The 22,865-nt window shown below is 43.2% G+C and overlaps 1 long non-coding RNA gene across 1 annotated transcript in view; it reads right to left on the bottom strand.

Moving 5' to 3' along the window:
- Positions 1-19,370: 19,370 nt before the first annotated feature.
- The window catches only part of LOC121284652, a 103,034-nt gene continuing 99,539 nt past the window's right edge, over positions 19,371-22,865 (bottom strand). Inside the window, exon 3 of the long non-coding RNA XR_005944529.1 lies at positions 19,371-19,392. This is a non-coding gene — a long non-coding RNA (uncharacterized LOC121284652). The remainder of the gene's footprint in view (positions 19,393-22,865) is intronic.

Genomic DNA, 22,865 nt, shown 5'->3' with positions numbered 1-22,865 from the left:
AGCAGATTTAATCAGGGCACCATTGTTTCATCTAGCACATAACAGGACGCAGTTATAACCACAAACTTTTCAAAGATACTTCGCATGATTAGTTTACACTGCATGATTAGTTTTCATCATTCCTTACTGCAATATAATCACTTTTAGACCATTTAACTCATTAAACAATTTAGTTGACTAAAGCTCTATTCCATATTCCCCCCTTTTGTCCTTTAAAGGACAATCCTTAGAGTCTGTCATATTCAGACTGTTGGGTATTAGCCTCTAACAAGGCCAAGTCTTTCTTAAGTCGCTTTACTGTCCAAGCAATAATCTTTCTCTTTAAGCCAATTGCTAGGATGATCAAAATGACTATAATCAATGCTTGGTGGATTACTAGTACATGGGAAAATATTCTCAATTCTATATAATCGTGATCTTAATGTATTATCCTTAGTTTTTGGTATATGTAAAACCATTCCTAAAATTATTATTTCCCTCTTTGCATTATTCTTAGCGTGGTGAGGAATGCGAGTTGCTAGGGAGACATCCTTAACATTCTTCAAAGGGGATCCCGTCCATTTCTGTAAAGCCCTTTCTCCTATCCAGTCCAGTACTTGATGGGTTTTAAGCTGTAGTAAATTTTTGTCCACCTGAGTCAGCACCCAAGACAAGGTGCATACAACATCCCTTGTTTCGTTCATTTCCTCACCTTCCTCCTGCTCTATCAGGGCATTTATTGTATTTGTTACTGGCGTCAGGCATTTTAGCCCTTCCTGGATAAGGACAGTTAATTGCTTGCTAGTCTGGGCTGATTCTCCTTGGACATCATATTGTTCCTGAACTATCCGTTTCATATGGGTCTTTAGTTCGTCAATCTCTGTTGGCAATGCACCTATACCTAAGGTATTTACTGTGGCAGTTCCTGCTGCATATCCTATTCCTGCTACCTCTAGAATACCTCTTATTTCACGATGCTTTTGAATGGGGTTTGTGGTCGTGGCACTTACTAATTGCTCCTTTTCAACCTTCAATTTTAATCCTGTTTGGCTAACTTCTCTTAATAGTTTAGTATGCAAGTTCCTTAGTTCATTAGGGCACTATTCTGGCATATTGAGCTTGGTCAGATTTACTACTATCTTTACATGAGTGTACCCTGGTATTATCACTACTCTTTCTCTTTCAAGTATTGCCATCAATCCCGTACTTAGGGGCACTATGTCGGTGTTGTTTCTTAGACACTCCGCGGGCCCCGGGGTAATTACTGTAGTGGCAGCAGGTTCAGTGGTGATCAAAGTATGGCTAACCTTCTCTGGCACGAGTGGCTGTTGGTGCTGGAGTAGTTATATTGCCATAGTAGGTGGTCCACCTCAGTATCTGGTCATTGCAATTCATAACATATCCTTCTCCTAACTGGAGCCCCATTTGGCAGTTTATCTTATATTTATATTCCTCACAGGGTCCGCATGGGTTAGTTTTTAAATTTACAAACTTGCCTGCGCAGTTGTAACACCCTAAGTTCCCTCTAACGCATGTTATTGCTTCTGAATGATCATATACTGCTTTCTCTTGGTGCCTGTTTCCCCTTGTCCAGTCCCCTGGCTCAGAGAGCAGTTTGGCTCTCCTGCCTTTAGGTTACATTTTACTATACAAGCTCCTGCAAACATCAAAACCACAATTTTAGCAAAGCATTGTGGTGCCATTTTCTAGTGTGACAGTTTCTACTTTTTGTATTGTATATTTTGAAGCAGTTAATAGCTTAGTCTCCTGGTTTTAGTACTCTGGATTATTCCTTTCAGAACTGCTTACACTGATACAGGGTTCCGTTCGTCCTTCTGTTGCAGGGGCCTTTTTGCAGTGAGAGGCGTGTATCCATGTTGGTTTCCCTTCAAGCTTTAAAGCCGTATAGGTAGTCAAAGGCACCAGGTAAGGTCCCTCCCAACGGGGTTCCAGACAATTCTTCCGATGGAAGGTCTTTACAAATACGTGGTCCCCTGGCTTGTAGGTATGGTAGACCTCAGCAATTGCTTCCTTCTGCATTTCTTTTACCTGAGAATGAAAACTTTGCAAGGTCTTACTCAGTGCTATGTAGAAAGCTAACATATTTTCACTCATGTCGTGTATGTTCATTTCTTTGATGGTCAGGGGAGCGCTTAAGGGCAATTTTACAGGACGGCCCATTATTATCTCATGGGGAGACAGCCCTGTCACTCTGTTGGGGCTAGATCTCATTAGCATAAGTGCTAGGGGAAGTACTTCTGGCCACTTTAATCCTGTTTCTGTACAGAGTTTTGATATTTTTGTCTTAAGGATGCCATTTTGTCTTTCTACTGCTCCGGCTGATTGCGGGTGGTAAATGCAGGATAAGTGTTGCTTACATTGTAGTCCTTGCTGAAGTAATTCCTGTTCCTATTTTCCCATTGTTTTCGGGGTGGAATCATCTCCCGGTTGTTGGCGCTCAAACATTGTGGGAATCCTCCTTTGAGTAATGACGATCTGCACCTCCGGGTCCGGTAAAACATCGATTCTTCCATAGGGCATCAACCTTGAGTATGTGGGTTTCCGAGTCGAGAGACACTTAACCATCGCACTTAAATCTTTTGTGTAATGGCCGGGACGAACATACAAGGTGCAATGTGGTGCCAATACATCTGCATGATGGAATAGCGGCTTCTTTTTTGCTGGCAATTCAACTTGCAAAGCTATTCCTTCATGGCCCATATAGATGTTTCCTGTTTCCAAAAGAAAGAATGATCCCACTTGTGGGGCTGCAATTAGTGCATAGTCCTGGTCATGGCCTTCCTTATTATAATATGCTGTACAATGTAACTCATAGTGCCATCCCTGACGGCCCGGGGTGAGGGAGGGGAGGTGCTCGGGGCTGAGGGCAATTAAGAACCCAATGTAATTGTTGTCTGCAATTATAACAATTGAAATTATCTCTGTTCTGCCTTCCTCCATACCTCCCTCTTCCTCTTTGCTGGTGCCCACTGTACAGTGGGCACGGAGCAGGTTCAACCGGACCTGCGTACATAAGCATCTTGGTCGTATTTTTTTTTAAGGGTTTCTGCTGCTGATGCTAATTCTGGCGTTGGCAATGTTGCAACACACTCATTACCTCAACCAGGGGTTTGGCTTTCCATCCAATACAAGTTGTACAAAACATATTCTTCATACCGGGTTGCAAACCATTTGCAATAACATTAACTATTGCAGGTCCTCCTTCACCCTCTTTTAGACCTGAACATTCTGAAAACACTTTTCGTACTCGTTTAGCAAAATCACCCATGTCTTCCCTGGTTTCTGCTGTGTAGCATTAATTCTAAACCAGTCTACAACCTGGGGGTAACAGTCCGTTATGGCCATTAAGATTCGATCCCAGAGGCTAGTGAACTGGACCCCTGCGGTAGGTCCTTCTGGTCATTCACTTTTGTCCTTAACCTGTTTCCATTTGTTTGGTCCTAAACATGCGTCCATTAACTTCTCCATATCCTCTTTAGTGGGCTGGTGGCATTTTCACAAAATTTCCATCATCCCCTTAAATCTTCTAAATATCAATTATAATAGGCATCCCACTGGGGTTGTTTTACCTTGCCTCTTTTTGATTCTAGAGCTCCTCTTAAGTGCACTAATTTATCAAGATCCCAAGTGCCTTTCAATGGGAATTGCTCCTTGGGGTCATCTCTGGGGGATCCAATTCTATTTTCTTTTAAATTTACAACTGGGCGGGCCATAATTCTGATGCATATAATAAGCTGGCGTTCACTTAACGGGGACGGGAATATCCCCTTTTTCTGCAGTTGCTCCCATACTGATTCCTACACTGTACCTGTTTCCTTAGTTCAATTGAGATGCCCGGCATTCTCTCTCTTCCCCTTATACCTTCAAACACATTCGCAAACAAGCAGCGGATCCATACTGATTCCTACGCTGTACTGTTTCCTTAGTTCACTTGAGACGCCCGGCGTTCTCTCTCTTTCCCTTGTATCTTCAAATACATTCGCAGACAGGCAGCGGATCACAGACAGGCAGCGGATTCTTTCTTAACGCGCTCAACCTTTACTTATTGGCTTACCTCTCTTGCTTACTACAGACTCTGTCCGTGCTACGGACCCTGTCCATCACAACCTCAGGGACTCGAACACTAGGTAGGTAGCCATGGGATCCCAGATCCCTCCTTTTTTTTTGGTCTCTGACAGTCAGGCTCTGGCAGAGATGTACTGCTCATGTCGAGCACCTGCATGCGTACTGGCAGCGGACAGACTCTGGTAAGTAAAGTCTTACCTTATTCATATACTGGTTGAGTCGTCCATTGCCAGGGCACTACTGTTCAGTCTCGCTTAGGCAGTCACGCTTGCCATCTCGATGGAACCTCATATTTGTTTTGTGGTCACTTTTATTTCAGCATTGTGACAAAGAGGACACTGTGATGGCCAGTAATAAAAGTAAGGTAAGGTGTGGAATTTTATGCTGGCCAAGGGAGTGGTGAAGCGAGGTGGAGTGGGGGAGTGGGATGATGTGGGAGGCGCGCCATCAGATTACCCACGTCGAAAACAAAGCCCCCAATTATCCTGGCAGTGGGGTAGAAGTAGTGTGGCAATGCTGACATCATGAAGGAGGAAGGTAATTTTACTCATTTAGCATATTGCTATCACTCATTAACAGAACTTTTTTGCATTAAATGGTGCCTTTGGCATTAAGTATGAGATGCTCAGGGATCACTGGCCTTCAGTTCCTGGCTGTTTAAAGCTGGCAGTGAGCAGGTGAATCAGTGTATGAGGGAAGCTGCTTTCCACAGCTCGGCAATTTTCTTCAGAAAGAGGAAGGGAGGATGTGGGTCACTGCAGGGATAGACTACGTCACTGTTGGGAGATCAAGTATTATCGTGGGAAGGTCAGAGAAACTGCAGGGAAGTCGAGGGCCATTGTCGGGAAGGACAAGGGTCAGATTTAACAGGCTGAAGAGCTTGGGGGCTGTGAAAGAGGAACTTCAAACACAGCCACTAGGTGCTTTTATAAGGCTAGGGACCCAGTGGAGGACATACCCTTGCCAGAGTATTGATGTAGCTATTGGAGCCACCATGAATCTTAACCACCCAGTGTGCCTGGAACCCTGGGCAGACAAAGAGTGGCGCAGAAAGAGGCTGGAACTGGGTGCGGACGCACAGCTGGCAGGAGGGTATCATCTAGGGATCAGCCTATGGTTGGACTAAAAATGAGGATGGTCAGGAGGGAGCCAACTAGGGGCCAGAAAGATGATGATCATTGTCATGTCCCAGAGTATACAGATATCGCTTCAACTGTCTTCAGAGAGACAATGCTAGCGGAGATTGTGGATGTTTTGGAAGGCTGTCACAGGCCTGTGTGCTCTGCTGTAGGATGACTTGCAGCCCCTGGACTCAGATGAAACCCAATGACCGTGACTTTGAAGGTCACGGTGGCCTTAAACTTCTACACCAGATGCTCCTTCCAGAGTTCCATTGGGAACGTGTGCACATCTCCCAGGTGATTGTTCAGTGCTGTGGAAAGTAATATAAATGTCGTTCAAGAGGGCTGGAGAGTTTGTATGATACATGACCGACCCAGAGAGCCAGGCATAAAAATCTGTGAGCTTTAGGGCTATCGCAGGCTTCCTACAAGTGCACAAGGTTATCAATTGCATTCGGGTGGCAGTCAGGGCTCCCTGAAGCAAGCTTGTGTCATTTATTAACAAGAAGAGTCTCCACTTCATTAATGTTCAATTAGCATGCAACCGCAGGAGACATATCCTCCATGTGTGTGCTCGGTTTCCAGGGAGCTCTCATGACGATTACATTCTGCGCCTCTCTCAGGTACCACGGCTCTTCAAGCTGCCCGCACACCTGCATGGATGGAGCTGAGAGACAAGGGCTATGTTATCAAGACATGGCTGATGACACCGGAGCGGAACCCTCAAACTGCAGCCATGGACCAAAATTATGGATGATTGAGCAGGCGATTGGCTTATTGAAAATGAGGTCCCATTGCCTGGATGGCTCCAGCAGAGCTCTAAAACATATACCTCAGAGGGTCTCTGGGATAATCATTGTCTGCTGCATGTTGCACAACTTTGCGCAGCAGAGGAGGGAGGCCTTGCTGACTACTGACCTGAGGAGACACACTCTTCATCTGAAGAAGAGGAAGGGAGGAAGGAGCAGAGCGGGCAGATCAGCAGGTTGAGGTTCCTGCATCAGATGCAAGAGTAATAGAAAGACATGTGAGGGAGGCCTGTGAATCCTTCATTCACACCAGATTCTAGCAGGGATGATTCCTTTGATAAGCCCTATACATTACCTCATACCCATGGAACTTCTACATTTCCTCCCAGGAGCAACTCACCAATGCCTGTTGACAATCCACACTCCATGCTTGCCACCCCAGCCATGGAGAGGGCAATACTCCACCTTCACCCAGACAGACTTGCAACTTTTTCTATAAATGCTCATACAGCTAACCAGAAGATGACATCAACATCATTCAACACACATGATTAAAAGAAACAAAACTATTTAATCACACTCTGCCATAAACTATCATATAAATGTTGATCACCTGTGTCACTCTCATGTGCCCACGTGTTTTCTTATGCAATTACAGAAGTTGTAAGGTGGTGTGAATACTACATCTGAAGCTGAGGAGGAGGCAGGCTGCTCAGCACAATGCCCTGTTGCCTGAGATGACCTTGGCAGCCGCCCTCTTGTTGCCTGGAACCTGGGGGCACTGTCAAGCTGAGGGTCTCCTGCACAGGTGCAGGTGTATCTGTTGTGGCCATAGCATCTGGTGGAGTTATATTCACCAGCAGAGGTGATGAAGAGTGACTGCTCACCCTTGGAGTGCTTAAGAGTTGTTGATTCAAGTCTGTGCCTTAGGCTCGAGTCTGACTGAATCAATTTTTTTTGATTTGTGACTTCACTTGACTTGGATAAAATTTGACTTGGTGACATTCCTCAGTGAAAAGGAAATGGTATTTTTTAATTCTCGGCATGACACAGTCGATGGTGCGAACCATAATGTATGTAACCCAGCACTGACTTTGTTCTCCTCCTGCCTGATGCCATCCATTGCCACCACTGATTGGCTGCTTTGGAGACTGGGCTACCAGATTTGCAGCAGTGATTGGCCGAGTAAATTCTCAGTCAGGGACGGTCTAAGCAGCAGATTCTCCATTCTCTCCTTTCTCAATAACCTCATGTGAGGAGAGGTCTGTTTGTTGGCATCATTGGAAATACCCGAAGGTGGAGGACATGACTCCAACTCATGAGTTAAATAAAGGGTTTCCACTAAGTTCCTGCCAGCACATGCTGCCCACCCCAAGCCTGAACACAAAAGCTTTCTATGGCCACCACCAACCCAACTCTCCATGGACACCTCTGGCTCTTCTATAGCCATCCCTGACTATTCCATGTCCATACCCAACCTGAACTCTTCCATGGCCACCCCAGCCCTTCCATGGCTGTCCCAACCTGGCCCCTCTGTGGATGCCCCAGCCCTTCCGTGGCCACCCCACCCCCGCCCTTCCATGGCCACCCTACCCCGGTCCTTTTGTGGCCATTCTGACTGAAGCTTTCCATGGCCACATGCCTGAGAAGTGTGGGAACATGGCAGCATAGAGGGACAGGAGAGAGGAACAGGAAAGTAATGTGGAGAGTGAATGAGTGGGGAGACAGACAAGGGAGAACTACAGGAGGGAGAGGGACAGGGTGAAGGGGCATGGGAGAGGTACAGCTAGGGAGCAGAATAGGGGAATAGGACAATAGATAGATACAGGAGAGAGCGACGGGGGAAGGGATGGGGAGGGGGATGGGGGAAGGGGAGAGGGTAAAGAGCATGGAGAGGAACAGTCAGGGAGATGGACAAGGGAATGGGACAGGGGAATGGAACAGGGGAGAGGGACAAAAGAATAAGAGAGGCACTGGAGAAGGGAAGAGTGTTTTTGATTACATTCTTGAATTAAAGAAACTCTCTCACCACTGTGGATATGGCATAATCTTAAAAGGCAACATTAGAGACATGTTTGTAGGAGGCTTGAAGAACAAAAAAATCAAGGCCAAGCTTTTGAGTAAAGGCGATAAGCTGAAGTGGAAAGAGGCCTGTGATAAGGCCACAACCATGGAAATGGCAGAAAGAGATATTTGCAAATTACAAGCAAGTTCTTTTCCCAAGCCAATAGAGGAGGTCCATCAGTTTTCAGTGAGATCCAGGAATGGCAGCCAAGTTCACAGACTCAGAGTCAGAAATTAACATCTTACCATTGCCATGGTACCCACCAACCATTTAAATGCCCCTGTTTCCAGTCAAAGTGCTATGCCTATGGGAAAGTCGGTTCTATCCAGCTGGCATGAAGGATTAGAGGAAACAGTAAAGCTTCAGGTCACAGCCATGCTTGAAAGAGGAAATCTGACAAAGGGAGAGCGTGAGAAACCTCCTATAGTCCAACATCCTCCTCCAACCCAAAGTGAAATTCAGGAAGAAACTGAAAATTGTTATGATATAACAATTTAACCAGGATATTTCTGGGCTGACCAAGTCCCAAAGGGAAACTTGGTTAAGCCATCACCTTTATTTTGCAATTTGTATTTATTACAAGAAGGTATGTATACTGAAGTCAGAAGTAAATATTTCACTACCACTTTTGGAGATTTTAAATATTAAGTTAAAACATTTATTAACAAAAGAAAAGACAACTTAAACACACCAGATTATAGTTACATAGTTAAATTTAGTCTTCTAACATTTCCCAAAATATTTCATCTTAGCTATACTCACAAATAGACATCCTTTTCCAGACAACATTTCACATAGAGTCTTAATCTATTAGAAGTTCAGTAATATTACCACAAGGCACTCACTGTTGCTATAGGGGAGGTATTTCACAAGATTCTCTCTCCCTCTCACTTGACAATGGAAATTCAAGACTTGTGACAAAACCTTGCTTTTTGGAACAAATAAACACTTCTCTGGGGTGGCTAGAGGCTGCTTATTTCACTGGTTTATCCTCGCAAAGCACACTCTTCAAGATCACATAGTCACAACCCATAAGCTTTCAATCTTTCCCTAAATATGTTTGTTTCTCTTTCATCTTTAAATGCATTGGTCTTAATTTTCTTTGGAAGTTACCATTCCCAAAATATAAAAATCCTTAATGCTTCCTTTATGGCCACTACTTTCAGGAAAAATAAACTTAATAACTTTGCTTTATTCATTTATGATCTTTGCCAGTTGTAAAACTTCCTTTTTTCTTTGAAATTTAAAGGCTAAATATTCAACTCCTCATTTATCTCCAAATACAAATTCATATTCATGCTGTATATACTCATATTCTACCTTAACTTGTTCATCTTTACTTTAAAATGCCTGCTTTTACACCTTAACCCATTGATGATTCAAACCTTGCAGTCTGACTGTCTTCCATTTAATTAAATTAATCGCACAGACACCAACATACACAAAGCCACAACAAGCCTGCTTCACAGTGTCACACAGTAATATTGGGAAAAATAATATTTTCTTTACAAAATCAAAAAGAAACCAAAAGTTTGCTGGTTTTATAGAATCCACATGTAGAGCTGGGTCTTTGATTAAGACAAATTAGTCAATGCCACGGTCCCAACCATTAAATGGAATTTGCAATCAAAGTCAAAGCTCAGATTTGACATGGAGATTTTCAGAGAGCAGAGTCAAGCTAATGGAAATAAAAGGAGATAGCAAGACAGAAAGAGAAATAAACCAAATAGGTTAATTGAAAGTATATAGGAAGGAAGAATTAAAAAAAACTTACTCTTTTCATTAGTTCTTGTCAAATGATATTTTCGTTAAAAACATACTGGCGTTAAGTATTTTTTTTAACATGCAAATTGCTCTGGTAGCATCCGTCATAAATGTTTTGGCTGTTTTTACAATAGAAACAAAGAAGCAACTCAACCTGCTAAATTTCGGGTATTCTTGATGTTGATTTAATCATATTGGGCCTTAACTTCCTCATCATTTTCCAGCGCTCCGGTAACGTAGCCTGAACATTGATAGTTGGGACCCCGCAGAAGTCCCAATGCATGCATATGTGCGCTAAAAGTGGAACTTCCAACTTGGGATTTTAACTGCACAGCTGAGTACTCTATGCTGAAGGGCTTCTGTTTAAATTGATGTCACGGTGTTAACTTCACTGAGATGCCCCCAAGATACGCAAGTATTTGTGTGGATTTCTTCACATACTTCCATTCTTTGTCCACCCAAAGTGAAAAGAGGCAGCAGACATTTTGGAGAAATTCTTTAAGTGGGTGAATTTTTTTCATATATGTTTACAAGATGTTGAAAGTAGAAGTAATATGCAGAAAGTATCAGAAGGATAGAAATTTTATTCTTTTTATAACTTTTCCATGAAATCCTGCTGTTTATTCCATTAAAAAGTGCTTTTGTATTTAACAATGTAAGTTTCACTCATAGAAGTGTCTGCAATGAGTTTCAGTTGAAGTTATTTTGTAAAAAATGTTTACGAAGCATTTTACGATGCATACTGCTGTATTCCAGTTTTAAGAGTCCCTTTAATGCAGTGTTGATCCTTAGGAGCCTCTTAAATAGTAAATTTGACATATGTGAAATGAATTCTCCATGCACTGTCACAAGTATATAAATTAGCTGTTTCAAATGCTTTAGAAATGTATAATTCTTAAAAGAAAATATGCAAACCTTCTGTAAGCTGATGCAAACTATCTCTCCGATATTCCAGATTCAGGTATTCCAGAATCCAGTGCAGATTTCAAACTTGATCTGGAGTTATGTTCAACACCTGGTACATCACAGTTGCTGCTCTACTTATTAGAACCACTTTACTTTTGTTGAGGGCTCAACGCAGGTACAAGGACCATGAGCGGAGAGTCAGGCGACATATCCGCTTGCTGAGAAAGTGGATCAATTACCCACCCTAGGGAGTATACCAGCAAAGGACATCATATGAAATGATGTCAGACGAGCCGTGTGTCAGGAGATTACACTTCAGCAAGGAAGCGATGGGCTCCTCTGTGAAATGTTGAAGGAAGACCTGAGGCCAAAATCGAAATGCTGCATTGCCTTAACAGTGGAGTTGAAACTCAACAGCACTGAATTTCTTTGCATCTGGGTCTTTTCAACATGGAATTAGCGGCATGTGCAACAAATTGTAGAATGCTGCGATGGCCCACATGCACCAGGTAACTGAGGCAATTTTTCGTTGGGCTTCAGAATTTATTAGTTTTGACATATCCCCTGTGAGGATGAAGGAGAGATCCCTCGCATTCCACATGATGTGTTGGCATCTGATGTGACCATGGCTGTGAGAGCAAAAAAAGTGCAATTATTTTTTGAAACAAATTAACTGTCTTCTTGATGGTGTGAGCAATCTCAAAGTTAGCAAAGAAACTATATTGTCTTATGAAGATTGGATGGAACTAGTTCATTGTGTCTCCAAGGCAACTGCATCCTTTACAACTCTTATTGTCTGATCAAGATTGGATATAATTGGTTCCAAGTATTTTCACAGCAGCTACAGTTTTGACACCTCAAACTTAGCAGACAGGACAAAGATTTCTGACCTTTCTTAATTTTTAAAGTCACAAGCTAGAATTTTAAGTTTCAGAAATTATAATTTTAATTATAACAATTATAATCATTCAGATATGGCTGAACACATTAAATCATTCAGTTTCTTATGGCACTGATCCACCAGCCTAGGCACAATGCTGTTGACATTAAGAACTGCTACAACCTTTTTTCCAAGCCATGCTCTGAAGTTTTCTCGGAGGCTTAGATTTTCGACGCCCTCGAGTGTGCACGCGCCTTTCTTCCACCTCGTTTAAAAGAATATTCAATTCCTCATCTGTGAAGTGTTCACTCCTCTTCTTCACCACATTATCATGAGTTGCCATCTTCTAAATGCAAAGATATGAGTACTTCTAAGCATGCTGTATTTGTTCATTTAATAACGTTACAGGTTTAAAATAGATAAGATAAAGTAAGTTAACTTAGAAATCTTGACCAAAATTATATTCATTAAAAGAAATTAAATAATTACACTTCAAATGAGTCAATAGCAACAGTATTAACTGTTTAAAAGAAATAACAAAAAAAAGGGTGGGAATTACTTTAAAATTATGAGGAATCCTTGGATCTTCACCTTATCTCTTTAAAACTCTTCTGTCAAATGCTGCCCTCACGGGGTATCCCCTGTTCTGGTTGTGTGATTAGGGATGTGGTTTTGCCAGAGTTGGGGCCTGCGAGGAGTTCTTTGATGGAGGCTGCAAGCACTTCCTGGGATTGGAATGGTGGATATAAATTTGCAGGGCAGGTAAGTACTTATTTTTTTGTTGGTTTTGCAGTGGGCTATCACTTTCCGACGGCAGTAGAAAGTTACAGCCCATTGTATTCTGGGAAATTATGTATGGGTGCCATTTTACATATTAATTTGTAAGTTGATTTTTAAGTTAGCTCAATAATGGCTTCCTGCAGCTGAGCATGTGTTAATCTTGCTGAGTGCAATACACCATGCTGAGTTGACTGTATCTGCACTGGTGGAGAGTGTCGAGGAAAGATGTGATGGTGCACCCTCTGCTACAATGCCCTCCTCTTCAGAGGTCAACCGCAGGGTCATGGATGACGGAGCAGGCCTCCCCTCCAGAATGCAAAGACCTGCATTGGAGAACACAAAGAATCAGGTTCACAGTATTCACAATTCCTCTTTGCATTCCTCTGATGCTTGTCTCCTTTCTTCCCAGTGGTTGACACAAAGCTCAAGCCTCCTCACTCTTTTCTCTCTGCAATCCTGCTTCACCATCTGTGATTGTCCAGCTGCCTTGCTCTCTGACCAGTTCCGCTCCCTCCTGCCCTGCTGATGTGACCAAGTGAAGGTTGAGTACTCCTCCACCCATCTTTACCCATTCTCTGTTGTTGTGGGCCTTTTTCTCCTGCAGATAGAAGGGGGGAATCAGTCTCTGCTCAGTGGACAACTAAACCCCTTATCAGCAGGCATTCCTCTGACACATAATGTGGCCTCCTTTTGTCCATCCAAACTTCCGCTCCCGCATCACTTGTTTAAAGATGAAAACAAGGGCCTTCTACTTCTCACCCTCATGCAACCAAGCAACTAATGCATCGGCTGCTGGGGCTTACAATTCTTTCACTTCCATGCCTGCTCCTTTCCCCACTGACACACCTTGCCTGTTGCCCACACAAGAGCTACATCATTCTAAATGTTCTGTTATACCCTGCCTGGCAGTATGGAGGAGGTTGTTGACCTTCTTTCTACATTGCACCCAACTGTACCTGTAGAGCAAAAGCTGTCAAACGCTGCTTTAATCTATGTCCAGCCTGTTTAGCTTGTTAAACAGGGAGCTAATTGGTAGTGTCAATTATCTATCAATTAACTGAAATTAGTTGGTTCAATTGGTGTTAATTACTATAGCAGCAAGTTAAACTAGCTAGTGACTCATCAGAGGGTCTATATAAGAGCAAGGCTTTTCAAACCACATGATCAGTAAGAGGCGCCCAAGGAGATAGGGGACTATATCTGAGTGAGTTGGAGACCGAGTGAGTGGTGAATTAGGTTCACATGGGAATTCAGTGATCTGATAGCCATTATGGAGCCGTGGCTGCAGGATGACAAGGGTTGGGTGCTGAGTATTGAGGGGTATGTGACATTCAAGAAGAATAGGAAGCTAGGTAAAGGTGGAGGGGTAGCACTGTTAATCAAAGGATGGCATTTGTGCAATGGTTCGAGATTACCTTGATTCAGGAGATCAGGATGTAGAATCGGTTTGGGTGGAGATGAGGAAAAGTAGGGGAAAGAAGTCACTAGTGGGAGTGGTCTACAAGTGCCCTAACAGTAACCATAATGTAGGACAAAGTATACAACAATAAATATTGGGTGCTTGTGGTAAAGGGATAACAATAATCATGGGTGATTTTAATCTACATATAAACTGGAAAAATCAGATTGGCAGCAGTAGCCTGGATGAGAAGTTCATAGAATGCTTTCGAAATAGTTTTTTTAAGAGCAGCACATTCTGAAACAAACCAGAGAGCAGGTTATATTAGACTTGGTATTGTGTAACATAACAGGATTATTTAATGACCTTAGAATAAAGACACCCCTAGGTAGCAGCGACCATAATGATTGAATTTTACATCCAGATTGAAAGGGAGAAGAGTGGGTCTAAGACTAGTATTTTAAACTTAAATAAGGGCAACTATGTGGGTAATGAAGCTGAGCTAGTTGAAGTGAACTGGGATATTAGGCTAGGGGATATATCAATAGAGAAGAAGTGGCAGACATTTATGGGAAAATTTCAGAATACTCAGAATAAATATATTCCTACTATTAAGAAAAATTCTAAGGGGAGGACCCACCATCCGTGGTTAACTAAAGAGATTAAGAAAAGCATTGAGCTTAAGGAAAAAGCATATAACTGTGCAAAGATGAGTGGCGAGTCAGATAATTGGTCAGAGTATAAAGAACGGCAGAGAATGACTAAAAGGTTAATCAGGAGAAAGAAATTGCATGAGAGGAAGCTAGCCCAAAATGTAAAAATGGATAAGAAGAGTTTCTACGGTTATTTAAAATGGAAAAGAGTAAGTAAGGTGAATGTCGGTCCTCTAGGAAGTGAAAATAGGGACTTAATAGTAGATAATAAGGAAATGGCAGATGAAATGAACAAATATTTTGCTTCTGTCTTCACTATAGAGGATGTAAAAAGCATTCCAGCAATAGCTGTAAATCAGGTGGTAGAGGGGAGAGAGGAACTTGGTGAAATTACAATCACTAGGGAAGTGGTACTGAGCAAACTGATGGAGCTGCAGGCTGGCAAGTCTCCCGGTCATGAAGGACTTTATCCTAGGGTCTTGAAAGAGATGGCTAATGAGGTAATAGATGTGTTGGTGTTAATTTTCCAAAATTCGTTAGATTCTGGAAGGTTCCATCTGACTGGAAAGTAGCAAATATAACCCCTCTATTCAAGAAGGGAGAGAGGCAGAAAACAGGAAATTGTCTGTTGTGGGGAAGCTATTAGGATTGATCACTAAGGAGGTTATAGCTGGGCACTTATAAAAACTCAAGATAATCGGGAAGAGAAAGCATAGTTCTGTGAAAGGGAAATCATGTTTAAACAATTTATTGGAGTTTTTTGAAGGAGTAACATGCACTGTGGATAAAGGAGAGCCTGTAGATATACTGTGTTTGGATTTACAGAAGGCATTTAATGAGGTGCCACATTAAAGGTTATTGCAGAAAATAAAAGCTCATGGTGTAGGGGGGGTAACATGTTAGCATGGATAGAAGATCAGCTGGATGGCAGAAAACAGAGTATGCAGATATGGGTCTTTGTCTGATTGGCTGGATGTAATAAGTGGAGTCCTGGAGGGGCCTGTGTTGGTGTCTCAACTTTTTACAATTTACATCAATGACTTAGATGAGGGGAGCGAAGGCATGATCACTAAATTTGCATAAGACACAAAGGTAGGTAGGAAAGTATGCTGTGAAGAAGACATAAGGTGTTTGTAGGCGGAAATAGATAGGTTGAGTGAATGGGCAAAAATCTGGCAGATGGACTATAAAGTGGGGAAATGTGAAGTTGTTCACTTTGGCAGAAAGAATAAAAAAACAGAGTATTACTTAAATGGAACACAGCAGCAGAATACCAATGTGCAGGGAGATCTAGGTGTTCCACTGCATGAGTCATAAAAAGTTAGTATGCAGGTAGAGCATGTAATCAAATAAAAGCAAAAAACTACAGATGCTGGAAATCCAAAACAAAAACAAAAATACCTGGAAAAACTCAGCAGGTCTGGCAGCATCTGCGGAAAGGAGCACAGTTAATGTTTCGAGTCCGAATGACCCTTCAACAGAACTAAGTAAAAATAGAAAAGAAGTGAAATATAAGCTGGTTTAAGCAGGGGTGGGGGTGTGGGTGGTGGTAGAGCTGGATAGAGGGCCAGTGATAGCTGGAGATAACCAAAAGATGTCACAGACAAAAGGACAAAGAGGTGTTGAAGGTGGTGATATTATCTGAGGAACGTGCTAATTAAGGGTAGAAAGCAGGACAAGCAAGTTACAGATAGCCCCAGTGGGGGTGGGGTGGGGTGAAGGAATCAAAAAAGGCTAAAAGGTAGAGATAAAACAATGGATGGAAATACATTTAAAAATAACGGAAATAGGTGGGAAAAGAAAAATCTATATAAATTATTGGAAAAAAAGATGGGGGGGGGGAGTAAATCGGAAAGGGGGTGGGGATGGAGGAGAGAATTCATGATCTAAAATTGTTGAACTCAATATTCGGTCTGGAAGGCTGTAAAGTGCCTAGTCGGAAGATGAGGTGCTGTTCCTCCAATTTGCGTTGAGCTTCACTGGAACAATGCAGCAAGCCAAGGACGGACATGTGGGCATGCGAGCAGGGTGGAGTGTTGATATGGCAAGTGATAGGGAGGTCTGGGTGATGCTTGCGGACAGACCAAAGGTGTTCTGCAAAGCGGTCACCCAGTCTGCATTTGGTCTCTCCAATGTAGAGGAAACCGCATTGGGAGCAACGAATGCAGTAGACTAAATTGAGGGAAGTGCAAGTGAAATGCTGCTTCACTTGAAAGGACCGTTTGGGTCCTTGGACGGTGAGGAGAGGAGAAGTAAAGGGGAAGGTGTTGCACCTTCTGCGGTTGCATGGGAAGCTGCCCCGTGGGAGGGGGTTGAGGTGTAGGGGGTGTTGGAGGAGTGGACCAGAATGTCTCTGAGGGAACAATCCCTGCGGAATGCCGCGGGGGTTGGGGGGGGGGGGTGGTGGTGGGTGAAGGGAAGATGGTATCATGCTGGAGTTGGCGGAAATGGTGGAGGATGATCCTTTGAATGTGGAGGCTGGTGGGGTGATAAGTGAGGACAAGGGGGACCCTATCATGTTTCTGGGAGGGAGAAGAAGGTGGTGGGTGGTGGTGATAGGGTCCCCTTTGTCCTCATGTATCATCCCACCTGCCTCCACATTCAAAGGTTCATCCTCCGCCATTTCGGCCAACTCCAGCATGATGCCACCACCAAACACATCTTCCCTTCACCCTTCCGGCGGCATTCTGCAGGGATCGTTCCCTCCGGGACACCCTGGTCCACTCTTCCATCACCACCTACACCTCAACCCCCTCCCACAGCAGCTTCCCATGCAACCGCAGAAGGTGCAACACCTTCCCCTTTACTTCCCCTCTCCTCACCGTCCAAGGGCCCAAACAGTCCTTTCAAGTGAAGCAGCATTTCACTTGCACTTCCCTCAATTTAGTCTACTGCATTCGTTGCTCCCAATGCAGTTTCCTCTACATTGGAGAGACCAAACGCAGACTGAATGACCGCTTTGCAGAACACCTTCGGTCTGTCCGCAAGCATCACCCAGACCTTCCTGTCGCTTGCCATTTCAACACTCCACCCTACTCTCACGCCCACATGTCCGTCCTCGGCTTGCTGCATTGTTCTAGTGAAGCTCAACGCAAACTGGAGGAACAGCACCTCATCTTCCAACTAGGCACTTTACATCCTTCCGGACTGAATATTGAGTTCAACAATTTTAGATCATGAATTCTCTCCTCCATCCCCACCCCCTTTCTGATTTAACCCCCCCCTTTTTTTTTCCAATAATTTATATAGATTTTTCTTTTCCCACCTATTTCCATTATTTTAAAATGTATTTCCATCCATTGTTTTATCTCTAACTTAGCCTTTTTCAATTCCTTCACCCCACCCCACCCACACTAGGGCTATCTGTACCTTGCTTGTCCTGCTTTCTACCCTTAATTAGTACATTCCTCAGATAATATCACCACCTTCAACACCTCTTTGTCCTTTTGTCTGTGACATCTTTTGGTTATCTCCACCTATCACTGGCCCTCTATCCAGTTTGACACCCCCCCCCCCATCACACACCTTAAACCGGCTTATATTTTACCTCTTTTCTATTTTTATTTAGTTCTGTTGAAGGGTCATTCGGACTCGAAACATTAACTGTGTTCCTCTCCGCTGCCAGACCTGCTGAGCATGTAATCAAGAAGGTTAATGGAATGCTATCCTTTACTATGAGAGGAATTGAACACAAAAGTAAGGATGTTATGCTTCAAGTATACAAGGCATTGGTGAGACAACATCTCAAACTGTGGGCAGTTTAGATCTCCTTATTTAAGAAGGGATGTAAATGCATTGGAGGCAGTTAAGAGGAGGTTTCCTAGACTGATACCTGGAAAGGGCAGGTTGTCTTAATGAGGATAGGTTGGACATGCTGGGCTTGTTTCCACTGGAGTTTGGAAAAGTGAGGGGTGACATAATTGAAGTATATAGGAGATTAGGAGAATATTTTTCTTTCAGAGGCACTTTGGAACTCTCTGCCTCAGAAGGTGGTGGAGGTGGGGGTAATTGAATATTTTTAAGGCAGAGGTAGATAGATTCTTGTTAAGCAAGGGAATGAAAGGTTATCAGTGCTAGATGGGAATGTGGAATTCAAAACACAAACAGGTCAGCTGCGATCTTACTGAACGGTGGATAAGGGTTGAGGGGCCGAATCGCCTACTCCTGCTCCTATTTCGTATATTCATATGTTCTTATGTCCAGGCTTCCTTGGGCAGGCAGGACGGCTTCCTGATGCTGTCAGTGGGGAAGAGCAACCCCTGCTGTTTCTGGGCTGCTTGGAGGAGAACTTGGAGCAAGGCATCACTGAACCATCGGTCTGAACCATCTGACAGGCAGACCCGCCCTGCTCCAGGCCAATCAAAGAACAGAACAAACACTGATGATGCTGGAGGTCTGGAAAATGAGGTTGGGGTCTGAGGAGAAATTTCTTCATTCAAAATGTTGTGAATCTTTGGAATTCTCTACTCTAGAGGGTTGTGTATGCTTCATTGTTGATTTTGTTTAAGACTGAGCTAGACAGATATTTAGTTTCTTAAGGAATTAGGAGATATGGGGAGTGGGTGCAAAAGTGTAGTTGAACGCCAAGATCAGCCACGATTTTTTTGAATGATGGAGCAGGCTCGATGGGTGTATGATCTACTCCTGCTCCTTTCTCTTATGGTCTTGTGTTCTTGTGTACTGTTGCAAAAGAACAGATCGAGACTGGAGATACATTCAGGGCTGGGATTCTTCGCTGCCACTGCAACACTGATGCTGCTGGCTTGTAGTCACAATTATGATTCACTCCGCTGCTTGGAAATGTTCCTCCCTACAATACCCTAGGATATGTGCTACAGGAATTTTATACCTTTAATTCCCTTAGCCTTAGATGTCAATTTTTCTAAGTTGGTAGCTGTCTTGCCTTTCAGCCAGATGTGTATTTAAGTTCCACTTCAAGATGTGAGCATATAACCTAGGCTGAGACACCAGTTAAGTACGAAACGAGCACTGCATTCATAGTGGTGTTGCCTGTGGAGGAGAATGTGAAAACGTTTGTGGTTATTAAAGTTCTCATGATTTTCTCTTTAAAAAAAAACAGGAATTTCTTCTGCCAACATTTGTTAACCAATAACAAGAAAAATGGATTAACTAGTCGTTCTTATCATTTTCATTAAAGGCATTTTATGCTTTTCATAAATTGGCTGTGTTGTTCATTCATAGTGCAAGCAAGTGCCCTTCAAGAATAGCTAATATGGATATGAAGATCTTTAGGGCATTCTGAAAGACATGATAAAATGCTATATAAAATTAGGTTCTTTGCATGTGTTTTAGATCATCTAAATCCATCTCACAGCACTTCTCTAAGCATGCCTTCTGTTACTTTCTGTTCAAATTGAATCATTCATGTTTACCCAAACCCCTGGGAGAGACTGAGAGGGCCTCAGTTTGATGTCTCATCTAAAGAAAAACAACTGCGTTTTTACATTAATGCAAGGAGAATACAGAATACGAAATGGCATGCGAAGTTTATGAAAACAATCAAAATTAGACCTAAAAGGCATAACTGAGCCTGGCTTGGAGCAGAGAAATTGCCTTGAGATTAACATAGCAGACTTTGTAATGTTAAAAAAGATCAGAACAAATAGAATAGAGGAAGGAGAAATCTTGCCTAATAGTAAGAATTTGGCAGTAAATGAGGGAGATATGATGTTGTAGGAGAAACTGTCAGGGGCAATTTGTGCAGAACTCAGGAATAGCAAAGCTGGGATAATCTTTACAGATAGCTGTTATAGATTACCAGGAAACTGTCAGGACCAAGGAATGAGATCACTGTACATTGTAAAATTGTGATAATGGGAAATTTGAATTAAATTGCAATTAAGTGAGCAGAAAATGGGTCACCATTGAAGAGTAAATAAATTCATTCAGGTTGGGAAATAATTTGAGAGATTTTGGTTTGCTGCATACTTGGGCAAGTGTTGCAAACTCAACAGTGGCAGGCCCAGACCATTTTAATGGTCAAGCTTCATTAGCATGTGACTAGTGAGATGCGAATGCCCTGACAGTTTGCCAGTATGGGAGGATGGAAAATAAACAGGACCCAATCAGGATCCTATCAGGCAAGTATTATTATAGTCCCAGGGAGAATAATTTCACCAGCGATGGATTCAGAGGCCTGGACAACCTATAGTAGGCACCTCAAAGCACAGTAGAAGTGCCATCAGTAGTACTTTCACAAGATCCTCCAAATCCAGTGGCAAGAAAGGTGGTCCAACAGCAGTGTGCTCTCCTAAGCCAAGATGTCCAGCATTGAGGAGCTAAAAACTTAACCAGCTCCACTGGGCGGAACATGTAGGGCAGAATTTTCTGGCTGACATGCGGGTGGCGGAGTCCGCATGCCAGCGCTTAAAAAGTCGCGCGCTGATGTCACGCAAGCATCCTGACGTTAGCACGCGGAATCACAATAAGACCATAAGATATAAGACATGGGAGCAGAAATTAGGCCATTCGGCCCATCAAGTCTGCCCTGCCATTCAATCATTGTTGATAAGTTTCTCAACCCATCCTCCCGCGTTCTCCCTGTAACCTTTGATCCCCTTACAAATCAAGAACATATCTATCTTGGTCTTAAATACACTCAATGACCTGACCTCCACAGCCTTCTGTGGCAATGAATTCCATAGATTCTGGCTAAAGAATCATCTCTGTTCTAAAAGGTCTTCCCTTTACTCTGAGGCTGTGCCCTCGGGTCCTAGTCTCTCCTACTAATGGAAACATCTTCCCCACGTCCACTCTATCTAGGCCTTTCAGTATTCTGTAAGTTTCAATCAGATCCCCCCTCATCCCCTCATCCTTCTAAACTCCATCAAGTATAGACCCAGAGTCCTCAAACGTTCCTCATATGTTAAGCCTTTCATTCCTGGGATCATTCTCGTGAACCTCCTCTAGACCCTCTCTAGGGCCAGAACATCCTTCCTGAGATACGGGGCCCAAAATTGCTCACAATATTCTAAATGTAGTCTGACCAGAGCCTTATAAAGCCTCAGCACACATCCCTGCTTTTATATTCTAGTCCTCTCGAAATAAATGCCAACATTGAATTTGCCTTCCTGTCGACTCAACCTGCAAGTTAATCTTAAGGGAATCCTGGACTAGGACTCCCAAGTCCCTTTGCACTCCAGCCCTCTGCATTCTCTCCCCATTTAGAAAATAGTCTATGCCTCTATTCTTCCTACCAAAGTGCATGACCTCACACTTGCCCACGTTGTATTCCATCTGCCACTTCTTTGCCCATTCTCCTAACCTGTCCAAATCCTTCTGCAGCCTCCCCGCCTCCTCAGTACTACCTGTCCCTCCACCTATCTTTGTATCATCTGCAAACTTAGCCAGGATGCCTTCAGTTCCTTCATCTAGATCATTAATGTATAAAGTGAAAAGTTGTGATCCCAACACTGACCCCTGTGGAACTCCACTAGTCACCGGCCATCATCCTGAGAAGGACCCCCTTATCCAAACTCTCTGCCTCCTGCCAGACAGCCAATCTTCTATCCATGCTAGTATCTTGCCTCTAACACCATGGGCTCTTATCTTACTGAGCAGCCTCCTGTGCGGCACCTTGTCAAAGGCCTTCTGGAAGTCCAAGTAGATAACATCCATTGGCTCTCCTTTGTCTAACCTACTCGTTACCTCCTCAAAGAATTCTAACAGATTTTTCAGGCATGACATCCCCTTGTTGAAACCATGCTGACTTTGCCCGATTTTACCATGCACTTCCAAGTATTCTGAAATCTCATCCTTAATAATGGACTCTAAAATCTTACCAACGACCAAGGTCAGGCTAATCGGGCTGTAATTTCCCGTCTTTTGCCTCACTCCCTTCTTAAACAGGGGGGTTACATTAGCGATTTTCCAGTCCTCTGGGACCCTCCCTGACTCGAGTGATTCCTGAAAGATCACCACCAACGCCTCCACTATCTCTTCAGCTATCTCCTTCAGAACTCTGGGGTGCAATCCATCTGGTCCAGGTGATTTATCCACCTTCAGATCTTTCAGTTTTCCCAGTACCTTCTCCTTGGTAATGGCCACCATACTCACTTCTGCCCCCCGACTCTCTTGAACTTTGGGGATGTCATTCGTGCCTTCCACTGTGAAGACTGACGCAAAGTACCTATTCAGTTCCTCCACCATTTCTTTGTTCCCCACTATTACTTCCCCAGCGTCATTTTCCAGCGGCCCAATGTCCACTTTTGCCTCTTTCTTACCCTTTATATATCTAAAAATCTCTTACAATCTTCTTTTATATTATTGGCTAGTTTACCCTTAAATTTAATCTTCTCCCTCCTTATTTCTTTTTTAGTTGTCCTCTGTTGGTCTTTGTAGGCTTCCCAGTCCCCTGGTTTCCCACTGCTCTTCGCCACATTGTATGCTTTCTCTTTAGCTTTTATGCTGGCCCTGACTTCCCTTGTCAGCCATGGTTGCCTCGTCCTCCCTTTAGAAAGCTT

The sequence above is a fragment of the Carcharodon carcharias genome, chromosome 12 (genome assembly GCF_017639515.1).
Source record: "Carcharodon carcharias isolate sCarCar2 chromosome 12, sCarCar2.pri, whole genome shotgun sequence".
Lineage (NCBI taxonomy): Eukaryota > Metazoa > Chordata > Chondrichthyes > Lamniformes > Lamnidae > Carcharodon > Carcharodon carcharias.
This window is presented reverse-complemented; position numbering and strand designations above follow the sequence as displayed.